A 17,541-nucleotide genomic window follows, 5' to 3' on the forward strand; every position below is an offset into this window, starting at 1 on the left:
GCGGTCTGCTGGCCGCATTCCTGCAGCGAAGCACCATGCACGTTCCCGAAGGCTGGGTGGCTCACCTACACGTCTCCCACGTAGGCATTCAACAAACACGTCTCCTCCCTGCCACCAGAACCATCCTCTTTTTTACCTTTTCTCCAACTTCTTTCCATCCTCCATCTGTCTGCTTGTCTTGTACCTGCTTCCTCTGATCCTGCCCTGCCCAGCAGTCCTGAGAGCCTGTGGCTGCCCTAGGACGGGGCTTAGAAAGGGTACCTGGGGCACCTGGGTGGCTCAGTCGTTAAGTGTCTGCCTTCGGCTCAGGTCATGATCCCAGGGGTCTGGGATCCAGCTCCGCATCGGGCTCCCTGCTCAGTGGGAAGCCTGCTTCTCCCTCTCCCACTCCCCCTGCTTGTGTTCCCTCTCTCGCTCCGTCTCTCTCTGTCAAATAAATAAAATCTTAAAAAAAAAAAAAAAAGGGTACCTGCTTCAGCGGCCCTCCTGTAAGGGTCTATTTAAACAGGAAGTATCTTAAACATTTTTTTAAAAATCTCATTCAGATAATTTCCCAGTTACCCACGACTCCTCTTTTACTTTGGTAGAGAGCAGAAAGCCGCCAGGCTCGATTCTGCAGAGCAACGTAGATGCCGGCCAGCTGGTGCTAACAATAGGGGAGAAGGCATTGGATGCCTTGCTAACAGATTTCCAAGAACACTATGGGCAGCCAAAAAAACCCCAAAAACCAAAAAACCAAAAACCACCATTTGGGCTTGTTTCTTTTCCCTCTGTTACCTTTCTAAGAGATAAAGAGGCTGACATCAATGAACGGGGATATGAATTTGGTAACATCTGGGAGGAGGTTAATGTCAAGGGCTCTAGGAAACCAATGTATAAATTAGAGAATAGGAGAACGTTTAGCTTTCTCCATGGCTAAGACATGCAGAAGCTGCTCTGATAGAAATTTGAAGGGGTGCAGGTGATGGGCAACCAGACGATGGGCAGAGGATGGGAAGCAGCTGTGAGGGCTCCCGCTGAGTTTGGGATTGTCTTCCTGCTGTGACTGACCCTGGCATCATTCCCTGGAGATGCCGACATGTATAAGTGTCCCAGTCCACAGGTCTCTGAGCTTCTGGGATGGTGCGAATGGCAGAGAGAGTATGAGCATGTGTGTCGCTTGGCCGCCTTAGAGAGAGTGCCCCCAATTCTGTGTTCTGGCAGTTGATTGGCTCTTTGTGAAATCTCCTTTGTCTGGGCTGAAAAGGACCACCAGCGCCCTCCATGGACTGCAACCCTGAAATCCACTGCATAGTGGCCTCTCGTGGGCCAGCCTCCTACAGGGAGGGGTCTCATGAAGTCCTGGGGAAAGTGGGAGCTCCCTTTCAAGCCTCAGCCATTGAAAGAAAAATCTAATTTTGGCAAAAAGTCTAACTTATTCATTAACTGAAATTTTATGCCTGTTGATTACTAATGATCCATTTCTCCCTTCCTCTAGCTCCTGGCAACCACCATTCCAGTCTTGGGGTTTTAGGAATCTGACAATTTTAGATACTTCATATAAGTGGACTCATGTCATACTTGGCTTTCTGTGTCTGGCTTATGTCACTTAGCATAACGTCCTCAAGATCCATCCATATTGTCACATATTGTAGAATTTCCTTCCTTTTTTAAAGTTTTTATTTATTTTATTTTTAGAGAGAGAAAGAGAGAGAGCTTGCGCGATTAAGCAGGGAGAGGGGCAGAGGGAGAGGGAGGCAGAGAGAATCTCCAGCAGACTCCCTACTGAGTGCAAAGCCCAACGCAGGGCTCGATCTCATGACCCTGAGATCATGACCTGAGCTGAAATCAAGAGTCAGTCACTTAACCGATTGAGCCACCCAGGTGCCCCAATTTCCTTCTTTCTTATAGTTAAACCTCATCCATTCTGCAGAAGCAGCCAGTAGTAGGACCCCAAACTAGTTCCATGTTTGGGGAGTTCAGGCTGGCGTCCCGGAGTTCCCTGTGCAGGATCAACATTTCATTTGGGAGCATATCAGCCCCCGGAGAGACAGAGTGGTTTGCCCCAAGTCTTGCCAGTTGTTAATAGCAGGTCCTGAGTCTTGGCCCCATCTGGCTCCATGGACTCCGGGTACATAGTGACCCTGGTTCTGATTTTTCTCAAATCAGAGAAGACACGGGGACATGGACATTAGTCCCATGGAGACTCAAGTGAGGCTCATGGAATAAGCAGGGCTTCAGAGGACGCCACTCATCCTTACTTGCAAGTGGTCGGACATCATGCTGCTCCTGCCTCTAGAGGGGGCTGGCATGAGCCGCGTGTGGCTGTCCAGCACCGGAAATGCAGCTAGTCGAGGGGTGAGTGAATTTCAAAAGCTCAGTATGAAAGAAGAAGGTAAACTACCTTACTCATAATTTCTATATGGATTATATTTTGAAATGGTATTTTGGATATGTTGGGTAAAATAATTATATTTAAAAATAATAATTTATAAAATGTTATTAAAATGAAATTGACCTGCGGCTTCTTAAATTTTTTAAAAGATTTCATTTATTTATTTGACAGAGAGAGAGGGAGAGAGAGCACAAGCAGGGGGAGCAGCAGGCAGAGGGAGAAGCAGGCTCCCTGCTGAGCAGGGAGCTGATGCAGGGCTTGATCCCAGGACCCTGGGATCATGACCCAAGGACCCCGGGATCATGACCCAAGCTGAAGGCAGCCGCTTAACTGACTGAGCCATCCAGGCGCCCCTGTTTCTTAATTTTTTAAAATTGCTGCTACTAGACCATTAAACATCCCCACATGGTTCACGTTACATTTCTGTTGGGTTACTCTAGATTCACCTGCATCCCTAAATGCTTTTATTTTCAGCTTCTGCTTCTTCATTTGATATCACTGTTGCTAGTGGTGATGGGGCAGGTCATCTGCTTTGGACCTTGACATGTATTTTTTGTTTTTATTTTTTTTTTTAAGTTTTATTTAAGTCACCTCTATATCCAATGTGGGGCTCGAAATTACAACCCTGAAATCAAGATTCACATGCTCTTCTGACTGAGCCAGCCAGGTGCCTCTGGACCTTGACATTTAACAGGTAGTTCACAGCATGGGTACTATTTCATACTCAGGTAAGCACGGTCATAATTGAGTGCTCACAGGTAAGCACATAATTGAGTGCTCGCAGCTTAATGTCAATGAAAAAGTCTCCTGGGGTCATGCTTCATTCATTCAACAAATATTTATGTAATGTTTTCTTTTTCATTTTTTGAGAGAGAGTGCACACACACACACATGCACATGCGAGCTTGGGGCAGGGAGGGGAAGAGAAGAGAGGGAGGGAGAGAAATCTTAAGCAGATTCCAAGCCCAGCACAGAGCTCAGTCTCACAACCCTGAGATCATGACCTGAGCCGAAATCAAGAGTTGGACGCCTAACCAACTGAGCCACCCACTTGCCCCCAAATTACAAGTTAAAATTTAAGTCCAATTTATCTATTTTTACTTTTGTTGCTTATGCTGTTGATGTCATAGCTAAGAAGTCTTTGCCTAACTTGAGTTCACAAAGATTTACTCCTCTATTTTCTTCTAAGAGTTTTATAGTTTTGGCTGTGATGTTTAAGTCTATAATCCATATGGGGTTAATTTTTGCATATAGTGTGACTAAAGTGTCCAATTTCATTCTTTTACATGTGGATATCCAGTTTTCCCAGCATCATTTGTTGAAAAGACTATTTTCCCTCCCATTGAATTGTCTTGGCATCCTGGTCAAAAATCAATTGACCATAAATGTTAAGGTTTATTTCCGACGCTCAATTTTATTCTATGTATCTCTATGTTAATCCTTGTGCTAGTACCACACTTATGCCATGATTACTGTAGTTTTCCAGTAAGTGTTGAAATGAGGGAACGTGAGTCCTCCAACTTTGTTGTTTTCAGTCTATGATGTTTTGGCACCAAAAACAGTTCCTATCGTCAAAGCCAAAATTCTAGGTAAAATAGTGAAATAGGCAATTTGGGGCAACCTGCCTCCCTTTTTGTGTTCCTTTGTATTCAGACTCTCCACATGCTTTTCATCTATCTCTTCATCAAAAGTTTCTCTCTAGGGAAGAATACAATAAACTTTTTCTTATGCAGGTACAAATCACTAAAAAAGCTTAAAGTTATTAGCATTCTCAGGAGAATTTGCTTTGCGAAAGAGGGGAACAAAAATGTCTTAAACCTGAAGAATAATTCTCTAATGGTAACGTTTTCTTTATAAGTAGGCAGAGAAATTGCTTTTTATCAGCAGGGAAGTCCTCATATTGCATCTGAAATGACATTATGGATGGGCTGGTATATTGCCTATGCTCAAGGCTGGATTTATCCAAAGTTAATTGATTTTTCTTTCCCCCAGTTGTGAGTTTTATACCCATTGCTTACTTGCTTGTTGACCTTGGAAAATTAACCTCTATGAACCTCAGTATTCTCTTAAGTAATATGGGGAAAATCATGCTCACTGCAAAAATGTCTAGCATTTAACTGTCGAAAATAAGACTGACATACATTTTTTTCTTTCTTTTTTTTTTAAAGATTTTATTTATTTATTTGACAGAGAGAGACACAGCAAGAGAGGGAACACAAGCAGAGGGAGTGGGAGAGGGAGAAGCAGGCTTCCCGCTGAGCAGGAGCCCAATGCGGGGCTCGATGCGGGGCTCGATCCCAGAACCCTGGGATCATGACCTGAGCTGGAGGCAGATGCTTAACGACTGAGCCACCCAGGTGCCCCAAGACTGACATATATTTTACTCGACAGATACAACTCCAAAAAGCAAATGCCCTCATCATTCTCTCTTCAGGGAGAGGTATGTTTTTTATTGAAGTGATTTAATTTCTTCCTTACAACCTCCCTAGTGATGGCATGGGAAAACCATTTAGGAAAGACAGGTTTTATTAAAAACAGTATCTGCCAAAATGGAATGGAGATTCTTAAATTCTCCCTTCAACACCAACAACAACTCCTGATTGTGGGATATTTTGCTAAGTCACCTCTGATAGGGAACCAGAGTTCCCATTTTATCACATTTGTGATGACATGTAGCTTTATACTTGCCACACTCTTTCCAAGGATCAGTATATCTGATCCTCAAAACATTCCTTTGAGGCCAACATTATTGGCATGTTAGAGATGAAGAAACTGAGCTCAGAGAAACTAACAGACTCGAGACCCAAGCCTTCTTTCCACGCACTCCACCGATCTGTAAGGCTGAGAACGACCTTGGACCCTAAGACTGCCACCCACACCATTCCAGACCCCAGATACTGATCTACTCTTCGTTGTATACATTTTATTGGAGATTTTATTTGGCCAGGGGAGTTTTTCTCTTTCTAGCGGCTTCTTTGTTGTTATTTTTTAGAATTTTAATTCCAGTTCGTTAACAAACATTATGTTTGTTTCAGGTGTTTGATTTTTCTTTGTTATTTTAGGATGGAAAATACAAAACACCTGCATATTTTCCCGAGTTGCTGTGTGAGCCAGCTGAGTCTCAGTGTCGCTAAGCCTGAAAACCTCCCCATCCTGATACTGCTGTAGAGCAGGACCGGGCTCCCTCTGCCTCAAAGTGCCCGGGGAACCCGGGCGAGAGCCGGGCGGGCCGCGCATTCCTGGGCCTGTCCGGTAGATGGCAGCATTGTGCAGCCGATGCAGCCTCTCCCCGGACGAGCCCTTCTGTCTCCCTCCCCCCCTTCTCGGGGCTTGGCTTCGAGGTGCAGGTAGCAGCGCCTCCGCGACTCCCCCGATGCTGCTGTGCTGCACTAGCCACAGATGGTCTGCGCCTGGCAGGTCACAACAGGTCTGAATCCACAGCACGGGGCGAACTCAGACTTCCGTGTTTTTGTGGCTCGGGGCGTAACGGTTGCCTTGGCTAATTGGCCCAGACCGTTTTCTATCCCCCCTCCTCTCTAGGGAAGGCTGATAAATGTCCCCCAACCTAAATGGTTTTATCCCCCCACTCCTTTTGTGCTGTGAACTTTATCCTTAGAGGCCACCGTGTCCCCCCCCCCCCCCCCGCCGCCGCCGCCGCCGCCGCCGCCCCTCACCCGCCCGGGTCACGCCTCTTGCTCAGGGTCTTCTGCCAACAGAGGCTCCGTGTGCCCTACGATGCCGACTATATGCCACTAGAGGGCACCATCGTCACGCGCTGCGCTGGAGCCGTGCTAGGAAGGCGGCGGGCTGGGTCCGGTGTGGTCCCTGTCCTAGACTTGACCTTGGGACCCGCAACTGCCTGTGGTGGAGGCGGTCCCTCTTCCTGACCAAGTGGGGTCTTTCACAGGGTGCTCCGGATCCCATACCCTCAGAAATCTCATTCCAACTATCCTCCCCCCTTCTCGCTTGTTTCTCAACCTCTCTGAATAGATTGACTCCCACCAGCTTTTAAACATCTTCAAGTAAACTTTATCTTGGAGAAAAAAAAAATCTCTAACACCAAGTTCCTCTCCGCTGTTCACCTCTATCTCTCAGGGCACCCCCCACGCCCACCCCAACCAACTGGTGGTTTGCTAATCCTCAATCCTCTTCCACCCTCTCCTCTCCACGTTTCAGAAGCTCATCCTTGTCTTATTTGATCTCTTTAGATTTGACACACTCTCCCTTCCTCCAAACTCTATCCCACCTTGGCTAGGTCTTGGTTTTAAGACTTCCCACTGCTCTGGCTGTTCCTTCCTTTTCTTCAGGAATTTTCTTCCTTTGCCAACTCTTTCCATGTCCCTGATCCCAGCATTCTGTCTTTAGGCCTCCTCACTTTTCTCAACCTCCCAAAACCCATTTATGTGCCTAGAGCCAAAGCCCACATCCACCTCTCTACTATCACCATTTATTGCTCACTAATCCTGATGATGACCACATTTTCATCTCCAGTCAAAATTTCTCTTTTAAGCTACAGACCCATGTCTTCATTTTGCCAGACTAACAGGGGCTGCTTGGAATAATGTTGAGAAAGCAGTCTCCGGGCTATTCCGTTGAGGATGGTGGGCAATATTTGTCTCCTATATAGCAATGCTTGACTTCCAGATAGCTGGTGCTTCTCTTTCAAGGCTTGTCTGAGATTGAAAAATGTCCTTACCTTGTGCTTAACTAAAGATGCAGCCGCTGAATCTAAACATCCCTTCTCCTTCCACCATCCTGTTGAGGGAACCTGGCCACATGATCTGAACCTCTATCTTAGTCCTGGCTGGTTGGCCTGGGACAGGACACCTGATCCAAAGCTACGAAACTGGGGTGGCAATGGGATGACCAGAGCCTTCTTTTGAGATTTTTAGGACTGGAACACTGAAAGAAATGTTCTAGTTAAATATGGAGAGCTCAGCTGAAAAGTCACATAAATTAGGGGAGGGGGCATGTGAAAGATAAGCAATCTGAGGCAGCGAGCTGAGTAGAAGGAGGAAGAAAGAGGCGAGAGTCAGAGCCCCAGAATGTCCCCATTTCAGTTTTTCAAGAAACCCAGCAGTCTTCTCTGCCCTTGATTTCTTTTTTTTTTTTTTAAGATTTTATTTATTTATTTGACAGAGAGACAGAGAGCACAAGCAGGGGGAACGGCAGGCAGAGGCAGAGGGAGAAGCAGGCTCCCCACTGAGCAGGGAGCCCGATCTGCCCTTGATTTCTGAGCACAGGTTTTTCTATATTCTTTCAGTAGCTGCTTCACCTTGAGCCAGTCCAGAACTGTAGCTAACTGGTGAAGTAGAGGGCCAAAAAGCACAGAAAGAACAGACGGGCAGCAGAGAGGGCTGGCAGGGTTGAGCAGGCCTCCCTGCTGGACTGACAGAAGCTGGGGGGGTTAGTGGGTTGTGGTGATGGTGGCGGAAGCAGAGGCTGAGGTCCCCATGGGGAACTTACCACTTCTGTTGCTGAGAATCTCCTCATCCCACCTACCCCTGGATCTTAGGCAGGTTGGTCAGCAATGGCTCTAAAAGTCTGTTTTTTGAAAGTATCACAAGGCTTGTGGCATGGGGTAATACCCAAAGACACAGCAGCGTGAACATTTATTGACTGTCTGTTTTGTGTCAGGAACAGAGGTGGTTTCTGGGGAGATCAAGGTGAATGATATGGTCCCTGCCCTCAAGGAGCTCACAGTCCCTCAGAGAACACAAACATCTACATGTAACACAGGGTGAAAATACTAAAGTAGAAGTATGTACAAAATGCTACAAGAATTTAAGAGAAGGAATAATTAGTTCTGCATTTGATGGGAGTGGGAAGGAGACAGGGAGACTTTCAAAGGGGAAGTGACTTTTGACCTGGACCTTGAAGGATGAGTAGGAGTTTGTCAGAGTCGAGGGGTTTGCATTCTGGGGACAGAGAGCAAAGGCTCAGGGATATATAAGCACATGGTGTATAGGAAGACTTGTGGTATTGCACTATGTGGGGTGGGGGTGGCCGTGTTAGGGGCAGCAGACAATAGGGAAAAGGCAGGTGAGGGCCAAAATGTGAAGGGTCTTGAATGTCATGATTAGGAGCTTGGACTTCATCCTGAGGACACTCTGGACCCAAAAAGGTTTTTAATCAGGGAGTTGTGTGATCAGAGCTGCCTTAGGAAGGAAAACTGGAGGCTGTATAGAGGTTGTCTGCAGGGAGGAGAGAGTAGAGAAGGTCAATCACAGGATGGCTTGGTCTCAGCTGTGTCTGACACTCTCTAGCAGTATCCTGGAGCTAGGATAGGAACGTGTGTAGGTCATAAATTATAACTGATTAGAATGCCATACTCAAAGAAAGCTGATGAATCCAGGCATGTTATTATCAACATGGAAGGTCAGTGGTTCTATTGCTATGCCATGGGATGCTGTATTCATTCATTCATTCATTCATTCATTCATTCATTCATTCTTCATTCATTCATTCAGCAAATATGCATTGACTATCACTCCAGACTAAGTGCAGCACTGGGTACCATGATGAGAAAGCAGGTGTGGCCCTTGCTGTCATGGAATCTTTCAGTGAATAAGGGAGACAGCTATTAATCAGATAATTTCATGACCGAGTACATGAGTTTCCCACTTGGAAGGAAAAGAATATGTTCTGTGAGTACATAACAAGGAATTCACCCTGGCCTCAGCTTGAGCGAGATGTGAAGGACTGTTGGGAGTTTACCTGAGGAAGGCAGGAGGTTTCAGGAAAGGGAGCAGAATGTGGCAAGGCCCTGTGGCCCAAGAGAGCATGGTATGGCTAACAAAGTGGGAGCCTGAGTGTGAGAGGAACTGCTGGGAGAGACAGGGACAAAGCCATGGGAACTTGTTTTGTCGGGGTCAAGCTTAAGATAAAGTATTTGTCAGTGTCTGGCTGGCTGAGTCAGGAGAGCATGCAACTCTTGATTGCAGGGTTGTTTGAGCCCCATGTTGGGAGTGGAGCCTAATTAAAGAAATGATTCCTAAAAAAAAAAAAAAAAGATAAAGTATTTGTTTGAGGAGAACAGGTCAGTTAACTAAGAATGACATAGAGGTTGGGGGGAAAGTGGAAAATCTGAATTGCAGAATCAAGATCCAAGAAAATCTCACAGGTCTAAATGAAAAGTGCTGGAATTCAAAGAAATAACCAGTGTTGGCGAGGATGTGGAGAAAAAGGAACCCTCCTGCTCTGTTGGTGGGACTAAAAATTGATACAGCAACTGTTGAAAACAGTATGGAGATTCCTCAAAAAATTGAAAAACTATATGATCCAATAATTCCACTACTGGGTATTTACCCAAAGAAAACAAAAAGATTGAAAAGATCTATGCACCCCTGTGTTTATTGCAGCATTATTTACAATAGTCAAGATATGGAAGCAATCCAAGTGTCCATGAATAGATGAACAGATAAAGAAGATGTGGTGTGTACAACACACACACACAGACACACACAGAGAGAGAGAGACAGACAGAGAGAGAGACACAGAGAGAGACAGAGAGAGAGAGAGAGACAGAGGAATATTACAGAGCCATAAAGAAGGATGAGATTTTTGCCAGTTGTGATAACATTAATGAACCTAGAGGGTATTTTATGCCAAGTGAAATAAGTTAGACTGAGAAAGACAAACACTATATGATTTCACTCATATGTGGAATCTAAAAAACAAATGAATAAACAAACAAAAAGCAGAATCAGACCTATAAATACAGAGAACAAACTGTGGTTGCCAGGGGGATGAGGGGATGGGCAAAATGGGTGAGGGGCAATGGGAGACATAGGCTTCCAGTTATGGAATGAGTAAGTTAGGGGAATAAGAAGGAAAATGGAGGGAATATAGTCAATGATATTGTAATAGTGATGTTTGGTGGCAGGTGGTAGACAACTTGTGAGCAGAGCATGCAGAGAAGTTGAGACACTATGTTGCACATCTGAAATGAATGTAACATTGTGGGTCAACTGTACCCAAAAACATTTTTTTAAAAGTGATAGAGTTCAACACATGTGAAGTTCTACAGTTAGGTTAAAATTTTTAATTGACTTTCAAAGATTTATGTTTAAGGATGTTTATCTCTGCGTATCTATAATAGTGGAAAAATGTGGAAAACGAACTCTCACTATAGGAAAATGTTTATATATCCTATGTATACAAAATTGGGTTCAAATGCTAGCTTCTCCATTTACTAGCCATGTCATTAACAAGTTACACAACCTCTTTATGCCTCAGTTTCCTTATCTAGCTATCTTCCTTATCTAGCTACATAAGCACTACACAAGTCTTAGTTGTTATTATTATTACCTACTAATACTATGTTTTCAAATGTGTGTAATGTCAGAAAATGCTCAGTATATGGTTGGCTCTTGAATAACATGGTGTTATAACTTCCCCGTGCAGCTGAAAATCCACATATCACTTTTGACTCCCCAAAACTTACTTACTAGTAGAGCCTGTGGTTGACCAGAAGCCCTACTGATAACATAATCAGTTAACACATATTTTGTATTATATGCTCTATTCTTATAAAAAGTAAGCTAAAGAAAAGAAAATATTATTAATTATAAGAAAGATAAAATATATTTATAGTGCTGGACCATATTTATTTAAAAAAAATCCATATGTAAGTGGACCCATGCAGTTCAAACCTGTGTTATTCAAGGGTCAACTGTATAATGTTTAGTGGGAACAAAATCTACATTATGAAGTTTAATCCCCTTTTGTTACACACCATGTGGGTTTATATTTTTGTATAGTGTGTAGCTTCTGCTTTGTCAGCTTGGGGTATAAAATATGGTCATGTCTCCAGTGAACCCAGCAGAGGCCCTATCTCACTCAGCATGAAAATGTTCTTTTCTTTCTCAGTGATCCCCTTCTTGTGATGTACTTAAGGCTCCTCTGCCCACTTTATTCAGACTAAAGAATACGTGCCTTGTGGAGAGTGCCCTGGAGAATCTTATTAGTCCATTGTGGGCTGGATTTGCTTCTTCCAACACTGGTGTCTAGTGACCACTCCCTGGGGCCATCCCTGGCTATGGATCACAGCTGGTCAGGGGAGAGTCTCACTGTGCTGGGTAGAGGAGATTTCTTCTCATGGTTCTGTGCCAATAATGGCCTGGGCTCCCAGGGTTTCCGTTTCTTTCTTTTTTTTTTTTTAATTTATTTATTTGAGAGAGAGAATGAAAGAGAGCACATGAGAGGGGGGAGGGTCAGAGGGAGAAGCAGACTCCCCGCTGAGCAGGGAGCCCGATGCGGGACTTGATCCTGGGACTCCAGGATCATGACCTGAGCCGAAGGCAGTTGCTTAACCAACTGAGCCACCCAGGCGCCCAGGGTTTCTGTTTCTTAGTGTGCCCTCATACACTGTATTCTCAAACCCATGGTGCCCGGGTGACTGCTGCAGTAGAGGGTTCCTGTCTAGGCCACGTGTTATGTCTAAACTAAAACACCAACACTTTGGTAATCTGGGCTCCTATATAAGACTAACTGACTCATCAGAGATGTTGAAAACTAGTGAAGCCAAGAAGAAGTAGTTGGGGTCTTGATTTCTTTTCTCCTAGGAAGCTTCTAGGCTCCCTCTCAGATTGGCTCACCTACTTTCCAGTGACATTTGGCTTTACTAGCAGTGGGGTGAGATGGGCAGCCTTTGTCAAGAAACATGTTCCATGACAAAGAACACTGTTGCCTTATGATGGGTGCCTCTGCCTTACATCTGCAAAACTAAAAGAAACTGTCCATGTGATTGTTTCTAGAACAAAAATGTGTCCCAAGATGACTTGTTAGACATGGAAGTGGCTGGCAACTTTTAACTTGCAGATTTTCTTGCTAACAAAAAATTTTAAATTCTGTCTCATCAGGGACACTGCTGCATATTCATGAAAAAGAAATTGACTGGAAAGAGCTGTACCACAGTATTAACCGTGCCTACCTCTGGGTGGTGGGATTCCCATGGCCTGTTTTCTTTTTAATATATTTTGTTTTGTTTTCCAGATTTTTGACAATGAATATATATTACTTTCACAATTAGAGTCATAGATTCTGCCAATACATTTATTTAAAAAAAAAACATAGTCATTTGAACGGATACCAAATGGGGACATCTGTGTGAATTTTTACCCCTAGATCCATCCCAGTTATTCCAAATGACAACCCCATTTTCTGCAGGCAGATATGGCTCTCCCATACTACCACTGAGAGGTCAGTGGGTCTGTTATATAAGAGTTGCATATGGCAGCAAAGAGGGAGGTTTCGCATGAGCCTTTGTGTTGGGCTCTGCCTCTGAGCTCCAAGCCCTTCAACCACTCCTCTACCCATTCTGCCATTGGGAGGTATGGATGAGATCCCCAAGACTACTGTTTGTCGATTTGCTTGAAGGACTCACAGAACTCAGAAAAGCTGTTATATTCATAGGTACAGTTACTTAGAGCGAAAGGACACCACAAAGGAAACCTGCAAAGGAAAAAGGTGTATAGGGTGCAGTTCGAGAGAAACCAGGTGTGAGCTTCTAGTTGTCCTCATCCAGTGGAGTTGCATGGATACCACTCAATCCCCCCAGCAGTGATTCATGACAACACACATGAAGTATTGCCAACTTGAGCCTTGGTGTGCACGGTTTGAGGGGTCAGTCATGTAGGCATAGAGTGCTTGTGTAACTGACCTTAGCTACTCAGTCTCCAGCCTCCCCAGAGTATAGCCCAGGATCCCAGGCAAACAAAAATAGGCATTTACCTTATATCACATTGTTAACATAGACTGTCATGGCCCTGGGCCCCAGGTATGCAAAGATACTCTTCTTAGGTAGGATATTCCAAGGGTTTACAGGTTATCTCTCCATAACTGGTTAAGGACGAATCCTTTCTTTCTTCCTTTCTATTCTTTCTTTTTTAAAATTTTATTTATTTATTTGAGAGAGAAAGAGAGAGAGGACATGCGGCATGTGAGCACAAGCAGGGGAAGGGGCGGAGAGAGAGGGAGAAGCAGACTCCCCACTGAGCAGGAGCCCAGGGGATGGGGGCTCCATCCCAGTAAGAGTGAGTCCTTTCTTTGAAATGTGCAGAGTTTGAGCACCCCAAGCCTGCCTAGCTAACTTTTTACTGCACAGGAGATGAGGTTTTACGAGCTTGGGCCTAGTTTCCTTTTGTCTGAATCTCTTGGATACTTAGGGCTTTCCTATTTTTCACCCCTTTTCTAGATCATGGGGCAAAGCCTGGTTTTGTTCTCCTCATGACTTTATACACTCTCTGAGGGCCTGGTGGAGGCAGGATTCCACGTAGGACCTTGGGTTAGCTTGACATTCTCATGGTGAATATTTTGTATCTCTGAAGCTGTGTCCCTGCTCTTGTCTTCCCACAGGTCTCTGGGAGACCCCTGGAGATGGGCTGCACTGGCTGTGTGTCTGCTTGGGTTAGGGTTTGGACAAGTGATGGCCTATACTGGGTGCCACAGCTCTGCCCACACAGCCCCATGTCCCTCCCACAGCTCTGCCCACACAGCCCCGTGTCCTCCCACAGCTCTGCCCACACAGCACCGTGTCCTCCCACAGCTCTGCCCACACAGCCCCGTGTCCTCCCATAGCTCTGCCCACACAGCCCTGTGTCCTCCCACAGCTCTGCCCACACAGCGCCGTGTCCCTCCCACAGCTCTGCCCACACAGCCCCGTGTCCCTCCCACAGCTCTGCCCACACAGTCCCGTGCCCGTGTCCCTCCCACAGCTCTGCCCACACAGTCCCGTGTCCCTCCAAACCTGGGCCCAGTTCCTTTCTCCTAGCATGCCTTGTGATGAATGCCACTATCTTGTAAAGTAACTTACTCCCTGCTGGGTGCAAATCTTTAACATACATGAAAGTGCTGTGTGAGGTTGATGAGAAGTTTTTTTTTTTTTTAACAAGTATGCAGATGCCATTTATTTGGTTCATAAGTACAATATAGTCGTAATTGAGTTTTACAAAATATCAAATATAAATAACCCAAAACTGTAACAATACACAAAAAAATGGCTTCGTACACAGACACGCCAAGCAGTACAAGCTGAAAACTTGAGTAAAATTAACATTGTTTTACATGAATATACATAGTGCCAGCTAACATTTAAAAACAAGTTTCAGTGCATAGCACTTGATACTTTTTTGAATCTGTTTCAGTCAGTTAAGATTATGAAAATGGTTAGATCTAGGCTAAAAAAAAAATTCTTCTAACCAAAAATAAAGGCATACTATTTATAACCGAGCATCAACTTTACTAAACTAAAATATTTTAAAACCGTTAAATGATACCTAAGGGTATTGACATTAAAAGGCAACATGCATCGTGTTGTTTCATCTCATGACTGGTCATGCACACACTTTGTTCAAAGGGTTTTAAAACCATATTCCTACTTTCAAAACAGCATACTGCAATGTTTCTAATTGTTCTAGCAAAATGAATGCTTTTTCAAAGGGAGCAGAATCATCTTTAAGTCACTGGTGTCAATTTTTTCCCTTTGGAACAGAGCACATGACAAATAATCTGGTTCTGCCCAGATGATCTACTACAGCAAGAGGGTTCTGTTTAGAGGCATTTCTGTTCAATCTAAACCTATAACATCATCAGGCTCTTCTGTCTGTTCTGTACGTGACCTCTCTGCACTGATATTCTTTTTCTCATCTAATTTCCTCTCTCGACTTCTCTCTTCTTCACTGATGTCAACAGCATCTGAAGGACCTTCTTCATCTGAATCAACCATGAGCACATCATCTTGCTCTTGTGCAGTGGATGTGGGTGTGGAAGGCTGAGCTCCAACGTCACTGCCATTGGTTATGCTTTTGGCAGCATCTTCAGCTTGTTTGGGCCCCATGTTTTCTGGGGCATCACCAACAACTTCAAATTCAACACCCTTCCCTAGGTCCTCACTATGAGGGACATTGCTCAATGAAGCATAGTCCTGAAGGAAGTCATCTGCTTGAAGCAGGCTCCCATTTCCAATTCCAAATTCTGACAGCTTTTTGTGATTATTAGCTTCTGTCTCTCCCTCTTCTGAAGATATTAGGATTGTTCCTCTCCCGTCTTCAATGTGGACATCTGGTGCTACCATAGCAAAATTTTCTTTTACTATCTTATCCTGTAATGTGAGAACAGTCACCTCTGGCTTGCTTGCACGTAATGTAACAATTAGGGTTGGGAGGATCTGGTGCACAAGGCACAAGAAACTTATTTCTAGGGTTTGGTTGATTATTCAAACAAATTGTTCTACACTGGTCTATTTTTCCTGCAAATAACTTGAATCCCTCTAATACTATTAACCCAGCAATCACTGCATTAGTTGTAGAGATGGCAGGAATAATGTCCCCTGCCATTGATTTTATATCAAATCTGCTCTTCATATTCACACTGAAAATATGCATCCTGAGGTTTGCAGCAGAGGTGACAAAAAGCATTGCAGATGGGTCATCCTTGTCCCATATGAGCTCAGCTCCATCCCCTTTTTCTGCTAAATTAACTCTCGAAGTCTCAGTGCTCTTTGAAAAAAGATGTACATAGCTCTTTACATCTAGAACCTGCTGGTCTTTCAGACCTAACTGGGGTTCATTTTGTTGATCTGATGGATTGGTTTTTTCTCCTTGACTTTGTACTTCAGCCCTGTCCAATGGAGGCTTCCTTTTCCACCGTAGTTTGTCCATTGTCGACAGATACTGGGTATCATCTTTAAAAAGTGTGGTAAAAAGTTTAACCAGATCATAGCCCATTCCTTAGTGGAAATATGTTTAATGTCACCATCTTCATTAGATACTCTGGCTCTGGCTTCAGCTTCCACTGGTTCCCAGGAAGCTTCAGGTCAGCTCTGTCAGGGGCTACTTCTTGATCAGCATCTTCTTCTCCAAACAGCTGGTTGAACAAATACTTTACCCAAACGATGCAAAAAATAGGTTCTGAAGGTATATTGTGAATTTTACAGCCAGGAAAATTTCTCTGGGTAGGTTTGGGCTGACATTTATAACACTCAGTTACACCCTTTTTGATGGTCATTACTTGCCCAAGGTAACCCACTTTCAAGAAGAACATCAGCTGCCAGACACATCCTATTAACATGGTTGTGGGCAGCTCTGTTGTCTAAAGCATTCATAGCCAATATTCAACAATATAAATTGTTGAAAAAGTTCCACATTATAGTCAGGGTTCATGATGCTGTTGGGTGAAACTGTAGTGCACTTTCTTTGGCAACCTGGGCCTTTGAACTTCCAACACGTTTCTTTTGAAACAAAAACTGTCTGTTGAGGTTGCTAACATTGATAGTATCCAGGTCGTAGTGGGAGAAGCTGGTGAGCACGTGGCTTTTGAGGAGCTCGCAGCCAACGCCACCCACATCCACCAACAGCACCTGGCCCCTGGCCACGGCCTTGACCAGCTCCTGGGGCCTGATCACAAGTTGTTTTTTTGAGAGGGATAGAGAGACAGAGTGAGTGTGAGCGTGTATGAGCAGGGAGGGGAGGGGCAGGGGGAGAGGGAGAGGGAGAATCTTAAGCAGGTTCTATGCCCAGTGTGGAGCCTGACTCACAACCCTGAGATCATGACCTGAGCCAAAACCAAGAGTCGGACACTTAACTGACTGAACCCCTCAGGGGCCCCCTGATCATGTTTTAATGAAAGAACCGGGAGGTAGTCATTAAGAAAATATTAGGCAGTATAGCATTTTGGGAAGAATGACAGCTTTGAATTCAAACAGGGCTGAATTTGAATCCTTGCTTAGCTATTTCCTAGTTCTATGAACTTGAGCAAGTTGTTCGCTTTCTGAATTTTATCATCTATAAAATGGGATTATTAAAATTGGCTGTGGTTATGATTAGAAATAACATATGCGAAGTGGCTAGCCCAGTATCTGGCATATGGTAGGCTGCAGTGAATAGTAGTTACTACTACTATTATTTTGCTATGATAACAGAGTAGGCATTTCTAGATCAAAGAAGGTAGTTTCATCTGGGACACATGTTCAATTTGGAGCATTCCACTCTAAGATTCTAAGATGTGTGTGTGTGTTTGTGTATTCATGTGAGTGTGTATGATTGAACATTAGCAGTTTTTCCAAAGATGGTGGTCAGGAGGGCAAAGAGTCTGGAAAATATGTCATATGAAGGAAATGGGGATATTTAACTTGGAAAAAAGAAAGCTTAGCTTGTACTGCCTTTAAA

The 17,541-nt window shown here is 44.3% G+C and overlaps 1 pseudogene; it reads right to left on the reverse strand.

The window, feature by feature from the left end:
* Window positions 1-14,942: 14,942 nt before the first annotated feature.
* Window positions 14,943-16,551, reverse strand: LOC123848951 (SUMO-activating enzyme subunit 2-like; annotated as a pseudogene).
* Between the last annotated feature and the right edge of the window lie 990 nt (window positions 16,552-17,541).

The sequence above is a fragment of the Mirounga angustirostris genome, unplaced genomic scaffold, assembly GCF_029215605.1.
Source record: "Mirounga angustirostris isolate CCGP_5_RB_7025 unplaced genomic scaffold, mMirAng1.0.hap1 SCAF_2, whole genome shotgun sequence".
In the NCBI taxonomy this organism is placed as follows: domain Eukaryota; kingdom Metazoa; phylum Chordata; class Mammalia; order Carnivora; family Phocidae; genus Mirounga; species Mirounga angustirostris.